The following is a 12,368-nucleotide window of genomic DNA, read 5'->3' as shown; positions in this document are numbered from 1 at the left end:
CAAGGACGACTTCTCCCCTTGAGTTGGTGGGACCAATCAACTCTAAAGTGAACTCGTCTGGACATCCTCTCTGAGCTGGATGTACTTCCTTGCTGCTGCAGGAACCGAACTGCCAGGGAGAGAAACACCAGATTGGAGTGAATCACTTTTAAGTGGGACCCGAGCTGCTGGAAGATCCGCCGGACTCCTAGGAAGCAGGACTGACCAAGCCTTAGCCACCTCAACAGAGTGCTGGACCCCAGATGCAAGGAAAGTCCAGAGTGGTATCCGAGAACCCACAGTGGTGCTATTTGCTGAGACGCGAGGAGCTGAAACTGCAAAGTGCCACTGAATTGAAGTTTGCCTTTTTCTGTTGCTGACAGTCCCATTGCAGTGCAGGAGTCCCCAGAAGTCCTCCCTCTTGTCCACACGACTGAGGCCCAGGAACAACAGGATCTGCAGAGCTGCACAGGAACAGAAGCCAGCTGGAACCATATCTTCTAACCAAAGGTACTGTACAGTATCAGAGAACCTACCTCTTGTTGTGTAGCCTTACCTGTTCTCAGTTGAGACTTGTCTTGGTTGCTTCTGTGGAGTTGCTTGCATCTTCTACCCCTCACAAGCCTAACAACTTGTGGCCATACATTGATTCTACTTTTTCTACAAAGACTTCTAAAACATTGTGCAAGACTTTTACTTACCTGCAAGAAGTGCTTCAGCTCACCTACACTTTTGCCCAATTGACATTGGCCTGGCCTGGCTTTCTGAATGACTCTTCTTCCCTCTGATTGTGTGTTTTACCTTCCTTCCAGGAAAGGGTTAACTGACTTTGCATTGGGGGTTTTTTCAAAAGTACTTACTTGCTTCAGAATATTTGTGTGATCTTTTGTTTTATTCAAATATCCCTGTTCTTTCACATTCATCTCAATATTGCTCTAAATGTACCAGTGATATATTAATGTCCACAGTGCCCTAGCTATTTAAGTCACCTGAGGGTGTAGGAAGTGTCTGTGTGCCATCTCAAATGGGTACTTGCTGAGTTAGAGAAACTAAGAGTGTGTATTTGGAGTGTATTTGTGTGTTACTGTTATATCGCCCCTCTGTAGAAGGCTTATTCAAACTGACTGTTAAATAAAATAATAATTGTTTAATCAAGAAACCTTGAGTGTAAGGGTTTATTTAGATAAGTTCACATATACCATGAATCGGAATGAATTAAACCATCTGGACCTAACTATAAAATCAGATGACATACATAAAACTCTAGATGTCCAACCTTTCCACAAACCTACTGACAAAAAATGACTTTTGCACTATACCAGCTTTCACCCGAGACACACGAGACAATCTCCCTCTGGGACAAATTTTGAGATCGAAAAGGAATAGTACCAAGCCAGAGGACTATAAACAAGAAGCTAATATACTTAGAGAAAAACTCCATCAAAGAGGGTATGCGGAAAAACTGACAGCCAACGCCATTAAAAGGGCAAAGAATAATGATTGAGAAGCACTATTAACTAGTGAAAGAAGAAAAGATGAAAAGAAAATAATTAGAAGCTTGTGTTTGTAAATACGTATAGCCATCTTTCAAACCGCATCCAAAAGATCATACATAAAAATGGGAAAGTATTGGAAAAAGGCAAACATCCACTGAACAGACCGCTTATAGCATTCAAAAAAAGCAAAAATGTCAGAGACCAAATTATGCAAAATAATAGAACACTAAAACCAGCAAGACAACAAACTCTAACAGAGAGATGGGGGATGTAAACAAACAAAAAGTAGCACTGAAGTAGACCTAGGACGACAGAAGCCGTGGTCCCAAAGAGCACTGACAAATTGTAACTCCTCAATTGAAGTCTTTTCCATACGGTACCCATGTGGCAAAATATAGATTGGAAAGACCAAGAGAAAAATTAAAATAAGAATAACGGAACATAAAAGCTGCATTAGAAACCGGGTACAAGGAACACCTCTAGTAGACCATTTTATTGAATTTATTCATAAAGCTGAGGAACTACGATGGGCAGTACTATATCAAATGCAACCTGGAGTTGAAACTAATCTGAACAAAAGGAAACTGATGATAAAAGAAAGTGAGATGATTTTTCTGACAAGAAGCGCGATTAGTGGCTTAAATGAGCGCACAGAGGAACAAATATGAACAAAATACAGTAAATAATTCACTCTAAGAGTGACGTCTGAAAAATATATAAAGGATAAAAGCTAAAGTCACTGATACAAATGAGTGATCAGAGAAAGAGTTAAGAAGACACAGATATAGAATTTCCACATCAGATAAATTTGGAACACATAGAGGTATCAAGAAAAAGTTATTGACATAAAAGAAACACTGCCTTTCACGAGGTCCAGAAGATCCTTAGTAAACGACGTATAACAGAACAGGTCACTCAAAAAAATATATACGTTTTTAGACAGAGTGTAATTAACAAGTAGGCAGACAGAAAGACTTAGGAAAGTCGGAAACGGTATAGGAAATTTGGGCCAACCTTTGTAAAAAAACAACAGGGGTTAATTTTCCCCGTATAGATTGAATTGTGCAGCTACTAATTTAAATGCACTTGGAGTTTTTTAAGATCTAGCAGCCGTTTAGAACTGTCAAGACTTGATGGTCGTGTAGACGATGAGACCTCCGTCCCCAAACACCACTCGAGCAGACAATACTAACACTGCCCGCGTAGTGCTTGGAGCCACCGGTGTAGAATGCTGTCAGCCGGTACCAGGAACGCTGGATGGACCCCCTGACCACTACAAGGCAAACAATTAGGTTAGACCATGAACACAATTCCAACTCTAAGGAAACAATATATCTACAAGAGGGCTTACCCAGTATAGATGGCAGGGAACTCCGTGAAGGATGTACTGGATAGGGGTCAATGGTGGTAGGCAGAGGTTGGCGGCGGTTGGTAGTTTGGATGGCACTCAGCAAAGGTGATGGTATCATCTGATACAGGCAAACAGAGTCAATAGTTCACAAGAGGTGTCCAAAAACAATCCTATGAGCAATCCATGGTCAACAAAACGTAGCTGCCCGTGTAAACACAGTGGGGCGATCCATAATCAGTCCTAAGGAAATAGCTGAGGTCGTATCCGATATTATGCAGGGTCTGGGCAAAAGTACCAAAGGTGAAATCCAAAAAGCAGTCCCAAAAAACGTTCCGTAGTCAATGAGCAGTAGCAACGTAATCCGTAGAAAAGCCAAACAGGATGAACAAGGTCAGCTGTGAAGCGTTTAACGCTAGTGAACGCGTTTCTTTTGAAAGCCAGAAGCTCTCACGTGATCGTGTCACAAGACCGCAGGTCTTATCACGTGGTCGCGCTTCAAGACACGTGACTTTAGTTTGTTTCCTGCGCGATGGATGCTCTGCGTTCTGCCTCCCCGGGCTCCATTGGTCACGCAGAGCACCGCGCAGCGGGCTTGCCTAGTCCCCCGGTGTCACCGCTGCGCAGACCATGTGGCAAGACGCCAGGGGATTCGCCAGCGCAAATAAGGATGACGCGGCAGTACCGGGTGCCAACCACCGCCACCCCCTCGCCGGCAGACCTGCAGAGGTATATGGGAGCTACTCTGTTTGGGGTTCTGGTGTTTTTGTTGGATGCTAGGCGGAATTGCCGGGGATGAGCCTATTGGGGGCGTGACAGGAACTTACACTGAATTATGAAGGCACAGACAAACAATTGTGCAATTCCTCCGAGAAATATCTAATATGCGAGTTCTGTCTGAACACTTTTTAAAAAGTACTACCGTTCCCACAAAACAACAGGACATTTAAGGAAAGGACCTTACATAAAGGCATGTGTCATAAGTTAATTACCTTGGCAACCAGGCGAAAGCTGCGAGCACTGTAGAAGTCGGAGACGCAAGGAGAAGAACGAAAACGCCATTACCAGTGGGTAAGGAGTTCCTGGTCATAACCCGCGGCTAGAACGCTAGACTTATAGAAGTTGTAAATATATGAATGGTTAGTAAGAGCACATGCCTTTCTGTCTTACTTTGTAGACTGGCATGTTTGAACTAGTTCTCATCCGTGTAGAAGGGAAGGAAGAATAAACAAATCTACTGCAGAGACGGATAGAACAGGTGAAAATATAAATCATGGCCACCAACTAAAGGTAAGCAAACGGTTACACCTTTCCAGATTAAGAATATATAAAAGGCACCTGGCGGAGTCCTCATATGCCCAGGAGGGTATCATTGTACAAAATGCTAAAAATCAGGGTGAGAGATCCGTAGACAGCGATCTGGTTTTGAAGCTATTTCATTTTGCCTTCAAAACAATTTTGCACAGATGGATATATTTAAACATTTACAAACCTTTCGATAAGCACAAAAGTTTTTCGGACAGACATTTGTTTTACAAGGGGAATAGAGGTGAGTATCGTCCTCTTTTCTTGTCGAGGAACAATTTCCACAGTGATGCACGAGTATGCAGTTCAGGTAAGTAGTGACATAGAATTTTTTACAGGGTGCAGCCCAGGACTGTGGTAGGTCCGGGGGTACTAAACACAATAGTGTACACAACACTATCTACAAACACATATACACAGGAGTTGTGCCACAAGACATCGACACGGAAGTGTTTCGGCCAAACAAGGCTGGGTGAGAGCCCGAGGTGGTGGTGGCCTTCATCAGGAGAATCACTGGTAGTGGGGCTGTCCGTTCGGGTAATCTGTGGGGGAAGGGATAGCTGTAAGGATCTCAGGGTATCAATGATTAATTCAAATTTTTAATGAATAAAGGCTGATTGGTGCCTAAAATACACTAGTGATGTATTTAAAAGGACATCTTACGTCTGCTGTGGTGCAGCGGGACGCTGTGCTAGGAGTCCTGTTGTGGGTACCGGACTCTGAGAGGCATGTCAGCAAGTGACATGGAGGGACTCGTAAAAATCGGGTCACAATGGCAAATCAATACAGCCTTGAGTTTCTAGGAGCTGTGAGAGAAAAAGGTTGATAAACCGTTATCTTCACGCTCTGGGAGACCCATGTATGTACAAAGCATGGTCAAAAACACATCCAGCGTGGGACTGTGCGGGGGTGGTGTGTGTTGGACCACGAACTATGGACATCAATGGTGCGGGTGGCTACTAGGCGCGGTGAAAAAGGTCAAAACCTGCTATTGTTGCAGGAAACAAGTCTGACAACGGAGGTAAACTAAAGGCTGAGAGGTGCCGCTTACTATAGTCTAAACCATTTCAAGGTGGTTAAAACACTCACTGCGTAAGCGTGGTGGGAGAGGCAGTTACACGTGGGGGTATTGTGCCCATGTCTCGTGCAATGGCGGTAAACCGGGGACTACTGTGAGGCCGTGGTGTATGCCCATAGAGGGGATGTCTATTAGTGACATAGCATCTAACAAATCTATGCAAGGAGAGTGTGGGAGTGTAGCATGATGCCACCAACGTGATCTTAAAACTACAGCATATGCCTAAAAAGGTTGCTGCAGCGGTGAGCAGCCGCACTATCGTGCTGGAAATGCATAACTACATATAAAAACGTCAGGGAAAAACTTGAGTTGTTAAAGAAAATGCCGGTGAGGCAAGTCGGGCGAGCTGGAGGTGCTTGGACCGTCTGCTAGGTTGAAAAAACAACCAAAGAAGTAAGAGTAGCAACGAGACTTACCGGTGCCTCTAAATGGCGACTGCACTCCTCGCAGAAATGGATCCTACTGAGTGGTGCAGCTGCCATTCGTTAAAAGCACTTACCCAGAGAGAAAGCCAGCCAATGGGGTGCCGGCTGGGTGCTAGGGTGAGTGTGTGACTCGGGGGTGAGTAACACCAATGTCTATTGGTTGAGGGTGTTAGACCAATAGCATGTTGACACATCAAGTGTGCATACATCTCGTGTGTAGTTGGCCCATCCGAGTGGCAACATCGCTTCAATGATGGATAACAGAAGCATATGGGTGGACAAAATTAGAGGCAATCCCAAAGGGGCGCTGTGGGGGGTGATATCCAACCTGATTGATGGTGACAAGGTTGAAAGTACGGATATACACCCTGTGGTGGTAAAACAGGTTTTTAAATACCTATGTTGCAAACAAAACAAAATTCAAAAGAACGCCATGATGTCAATGGGTGGTAATCAAGTCATTTTTCTATGATAAATATAAGTGACAACAGTAAATGACTAAAACACATATAGCGTACAATCGATCAGTGACATATAAATGTTGCAGTTTGTCTTTGCAAGGTACATCAGTGCCAGAGAACAGAATGAATGTACCACTAACAGGCAGCATTAGTGGTGCATGTTGTAACTAGTGTGTAAGGGCCACATGATGGCGTGAGCCGGAGTACTGCTAATGGTGTCACATGTGCTCCTTGACCCAATTGGGAGTCTGAATGCAGCCCAAGAGGAATGCAAAAAGCAAGGAGAAGAACTTGCAACACTTGAAGACAAATTCAACAACGACAAAACCATAACAGAAGAAAAAAAGAAACTGAAAAACCTGAAGAGGAGATCGCCAAATTCAAACAAATAACTGTAGACAGGAAAGTACAGAAATTCAGAAAAGACCTAGCTAACTACACAGAGGAGAAGGCATACCCATACCTCAAGGATACCTTTTACAGCGACTTACAGCAACAACAACAGCAAAACTTCAGTAGACGTAACCTTATCGCCAACTTCTCCGGCAGTTCCGGTTCATCCAGTCGAAGCATCCCGAGCCCACCTGGGAGCAGTAGAACGACCGGTCCTCCGCAACATCCTTTTTTTCAGAGGGGAGGACAACGGGGCAGACCGAAGAAGCGCCCACAGCAATCAGGCCAGTACATGAGGACGAGGCAATGGTACTCCAACCAACCATGAGAACGATACCCATCTTTAACCTTTCATCTAGATCTTTGATTAACTCAGAACAGACGCTACTACAGAGAGGACTATCTTTTGTCCTGGCCACCAAAGCCGATCCTTTCAAAACCGAAGCAGAACTCCAAAAATTCTTTCACACCCTCAGACTGAAATATTTTTTTGAAGTATACCTGCCGAACAAACGGAACTCAGAAGACACTGGTGCCAAAAACATAGAAAGGAGCCAAGAGAACATGACAGGACTCAAACCTAAGTCCAGTTTTGTACCTCCTCCACACACTATTCCTAGGGAATTTGACACATTCAAAAAGCTGGTTACCACCACAATCAGCACAGGCGTAACTAAAAAGAACCTTTACCAAGAAAATTTCAGCAAAGAAGAAAGGAAATCCCTGGGTGACTTGAACCTAGACCGATCCATCACAATCAAATGAGCAGACAAAGGTGGAGGTATTGTCTGCATGAACACCACAGACTACAACAAGGAATGCTTGCGCCTATTGGCCGATACCACATCATACAAGAAGCTAAATAGAGATCCCACCAAAAGACTACAAGAGGAGATCCATAGCCTCACAAAACACGCAGAAGACCAAAGTTGGATATGCGAGGACGAACGCCATTTCCTCAATAAAACCCACCCAAGGATACCAGCGTTCTATATCCTCCCCAAGATCCATAAACACGCTACTCAACCGCCTGGGTGCCCTATTGTCTCAGCCTGTGACTCACTTTTGGAGCCCATGTCACTGTACACTGACTTTTTTATGAAACCATTCATAGGCAAGATGAAGTCGTACATCAAAGACAGCAGCGACACCATTAAAGTCCTACAGAATTTAAACCTCTCCTATAACACCATCCTGGCTACCATGGACGTAGAGGCACTCTATACCTCAATCCCCAACATGAAGGACTGGAAGCATTGACCATCTGCCTCAACAGAAGAACCAATACCACGTTTACTCCCACGAACTGCATCTTGGAGTTTATTAGACTAGCTATGACCGAGAATTTTTTCCTCTTCGAACATCAGATTTAACAGCAAATTAAAGGCGTCAGCATGGGGGCTACTTTTGCCCTGGCGTTCCTAATTTAAATATGGCTCAGTACAAGGACGACCATATATACAACGAGGACAACCCTACAAAGTCCACATCTTGCTATGGTGACGATACATCGATGATGTTCTCCTAGTGTGGGAAGGCAGCAAAGAGCTTCTGCTCGAGTTCCACGGATGGCTCAACCACAGAAACTGTCATATCAAGTTCACCATTGAATGGGATTGTCAAGCCGTAAATTTCCTGGACTTTCACATCTACCGCTCTGAGAAATCATTAAAATGGAATTATTCAGGAAACCCATAGATAGAAACACCTTGCTTCATTTTTCCAGCTTCCATCCCCAAACACTGGAATACAACTTACCATATGGACAATTTCTCCGGATACGCAGGAACTGCACAGAAAAAGAAAAGTTCGACCATCACGCTAAAAAACTCCAGACACGCCTACGTGAAAGAGGTTATCCCAAAAAATCCATCATAATGGCTCGGAAAAGGGCAGCTAACACCGATCGGACCATTTGCTTAACTGCAAGTACCAAGGACCCAATACACCGGACGGTCTGTGTCACCACATTCAACCCCATCAGTAACCTGGTAAAGACCACTATAAACAAATATTGGCACCTGATAAAAAACAAAGGCACTCTGTAAAAAAAACTTCTTTTCTCTTTCAAAAAGAATAGGAACCTCAGAGACACCCTGGTGCATACATTTCTGGAGCCAGAAAAACAACAACCTACTCTATGGGGCCTACCGCCCATAGTAGGACACCACTCTTGTGGTAAGTGCGTCGCATGTCACTACACCAAGACCAGCAAGACCTTCACCCACAAAACATTTATCTGGACAATGCAAAATCACACCAATTGTGAGAGCAAAAACGTCATCTATATGATAAAATGTCCCTGCGACCTCATCTACATTGGGAAAACCATCAGACCCATAAAACAAAGAATAAGCGAACATCGATCCTGTATCATGAACTCCATACAAGACAAACCCCTAGTGGAACATTTCAGCAAAAAAGGCCACACCAATGAACAACTGACGTGGACTATCCTGCAACAACTCCAACAGCAAAAAAGAGGAGGCAACATCAATCTAGCCCTCACCAGGCTCGAACAAAAATGGGTCCACAGATTGGACACAGTAACAACTGGCCTCAACATCACCGTAGAGTGGAAACATTTCTGGGATTGACCCACCCCTTACCTAGAGCTCTACAGCTGCATTCAGACTCCCAATTGGGTCAAGGAGCACATGTGACATCATTAGCAGTACTCCGGCTCACGCCATCATGTGGCCCTTACACACTAGTTACAACATGCACCACTAATGCTGCCTGCTAGTGGTACATTCATTCTGTTCTCTGGCACTGATGTACCTTGCAAAGACAAAATGCAACATTTATATGTCACTGATCAATTGTACGTTATATGTGTTTTAGTCATTTACTGTTGTCACTTATATGTATCACAGAACAATGACTTGATTACCACCCATTGACATCATGGTGTTCTTTTGAATTTTGTTTTGTTTGCAACATAGGTATTTAAAAACCTGTTTTACCACCACAGGGTGTATATCCGTACTTTCAACCTTGTCACCATCAATCAGGTCGGATATCAACCCCCACAGCGCCCCTTTGGGATTGCCGCCAATTTTGTCCACCCACATGCTTCTGTTATCCATCATTGAAGCGATGTTGCCACTCGGATGGGCCACCTACACACGAGATGTATGCACGCTTGATGTGTCAACATGCTATTGGTCTAACACCCTCAACCAATATACATTGATGTTACTCACCCCCGAGTCACACATTCACCCCAGCACCCAGCCGGCACCCCATTGACTGGCATTCTCTCTGGGTAAGTGCTTTTAACGAATGGCAGCTGCACCACTCAGTAGGATCCATTTCCGCGAGGAGTGCAGTCGCCATTTAGAGGCACTGGTAAGTCTCGTTGCTAGTCTTACTTCTTTGGTTGTTTTTTCAACCTAGCAGATGGTCCAAGCACCTCCAGCTCGCCCGACTTGCCTCACCGGCATTTTCTTTAAAAACTCGAGTTTTTCCTGACGTTTTTATATGTAGTTATGCATTTCCAGCACGATAGTGCGGCTGCTCACCGCTGCAGCAACCTTGTTAGGCATATGCTGTAGTTTTAAGATCACATTGGTGGCATCATGCTACACTCCCACACTCTCCTTGCATAGATTTGTTAGATGCTATGTCACTAATAGACATCCCCTCTATGGGCATACACCACGGCCTCACAGGAGTCCCCGGTTTACCGCCATTGCACGAGACATGGGCACAATACCCCCACGTGTAACTGCCTCTCCCACCACGCTTACACAGTGAGTGTTTTAACCACCTTGAAATGGTTTAGACTATAGTAAGCGGCACCTCTCAGCCTTTAGTTTACCTCCGTTGTCAGACTTGTTTCCTGCAACAATAGCAGGTTTTGACCTTTTTCACCGTGCCTAGTAGACACCCGCACCATTGATGTCCCTAGTTCGTGGTCCAACACACACCACCCCCGCACATTCCCACGCTGGATGTGTTTTTGACCATGCTTTGTACAGACATGGGTCTCCCAGAGCGTGAAGATAATGGTTTGTCAACCTTTTTCTCTCACAGCTCCTAGAAACTCAAGGCTGTATTGATTTGCCATTGTGACCCGATTTTTACGAGTCCCTCCATGTCACTTGCTGACATGCCTCTCAGAGTCCGGTACCCACAACAGGACTCCTAGCACAGCGTCCCCACTGCACCACAGAAGACAGTAAGCTGTCCTTTTAAATACACCACTAGTGTATTTTAGGCACCAATCAGCCTTTATTCATTAAAAATTTGAATTAATCATTGATACCCTGAGATCCTTAAAGCTATCCCTTTCCCCACAGATTACCCGAACGGACAGCACCACTACCAGTGATTCCCTGATGAAGGCCACCACCACCTCGGGCTCTCATCCAGCCTTGTTTGGCCGAATCACTTCCGTGTCGATGTCTTGTGGCACAATGTTACGCTCAACTGGTTGCCACAGGGGTGTCGGGCAGAACTGGACAGCCACGTTCTCCACCAACGTGATGCGAAGTGCAGAGATGACTGACTGGACTGGCCCACCTAGCTTTGTCTGCTTGACCCGTAGAAGTAGGCTCCTAAAGGCGGAGAAAGGGAATTAGCCCCGTGGATTTGAGTAATGGCCCCACACTGCGTCCCCATTTATCACCTCTGATATTCCCGTTCACAAAGCTCACCTTATAGTTTTGAATGATGAGCTCTCCATCCTGCGAGGAACGCAGGGATGCGTTGATGGCCAGTTACTTCACTGGCTTGAGGATATTGGAAGAGTTCTAGACAAATCTTGGCTCCAAAACCCCTAGCGAAGGACCGTAAGCATATAGTTCTTAAGTGTTCAAAAATGTCTGAATAATCACTCTTGTCCAATTCCTTTGGTCATCTTGCAGCTTAGACCCAAAAGAAGATAGTTCTGTGGCAGCAGAAAGCGTTCAGGTAAGAGGCTGTGCTATCCCACACTGTCCGTTAAATGATGCCCAAGTTTAACTTGCTGCTTTCTCTTTTCTTACAGGTGCGGTGTAAGAAGATTTGGCGTGCTGGTGAATAATACCTCCAGCGGTAATATCAGGTAAGTATATGGTGGCAAGAGATTGTCCTTGTTTGTTTCCCCTCTGCTCACCTTGTTGTTTTCTTGTCCCCCTTAAGTGATGGAATGCGGCAACATAATGATGGAGACAGCACCGGATCGTAGAGATGCTGCGAGGAACGGTGAGTATGGCGCGGCGCTGCTGCTGGCGATGCGACGTGTTTTAAAATAAAGTATTTTTCTTGTTCAAAGGTGCGATGAATCCGGATCGGGTAAAAAACCCAATAATGTTCTTGTTCTAACCCTTCTTCTTCTTTCTAGGCGCTCTGGACTCGAGGCGGGCGTGGCACGAGGCTGGATGCTGACTGCAGGCACGGTGAGCGTTACGCTGCAGCAGAATAACGCAAAGCGTGTGCTCCCCTTCGGGCGACGGACTGTTGAAGGGCAGGTTATCAAAACTATGCTTCTCATTAAAGAAGAATTGGATTTACTGCCTACCCCTTGCGCTATTTGAATTAAGAAACCAGCCAAGCAAAGACCACCATTTGTCCCCGCACGAGATCGTGACTGGGAGACGGATGAACACAGCACACTCGCCACTGCGCGAACACTCAGACGCTCACAGAAGCGCCGCGATATTGGGAGATGAGTTCACAGATTATTTAAGGAAATTGACAAGGGCAGCGCGCGTAATATCAAAGCAACTCTCCCCACCCTTCACTAGAGAAGAGGGAAATGTAACAGGCGCTGTCACGGAGCCAGGGCAACAGCTACAGCTAATGCCAGGCGACTGGATTTATGTCAGAAGCTTTGTGCGTCGGTGGAATGCACCACGATTCCATGGCCCATACGAAGTAATATTTTGCACGCCCACG

This window comes from Ambystoma mexicanum, chromosome 5q (genome assembly GCF_040938575.1).
Source record: "Ambystoma mexicanum isolate Mex_15411 chromosome 5q, UKY_AmexF1_1, whole genome shotgun sequence".
Lineage (NCBI taxonomy): Eukaryota > Metazoa > Chordata > Amphibia > Caudata > Ambystomatidae > Ambystoma > Ambystoma mexicanum.
The sequence above is the reverse complement of the archived record's forward strand: the minus strand, read 5'-3'. Positions refer to the sequence as shown.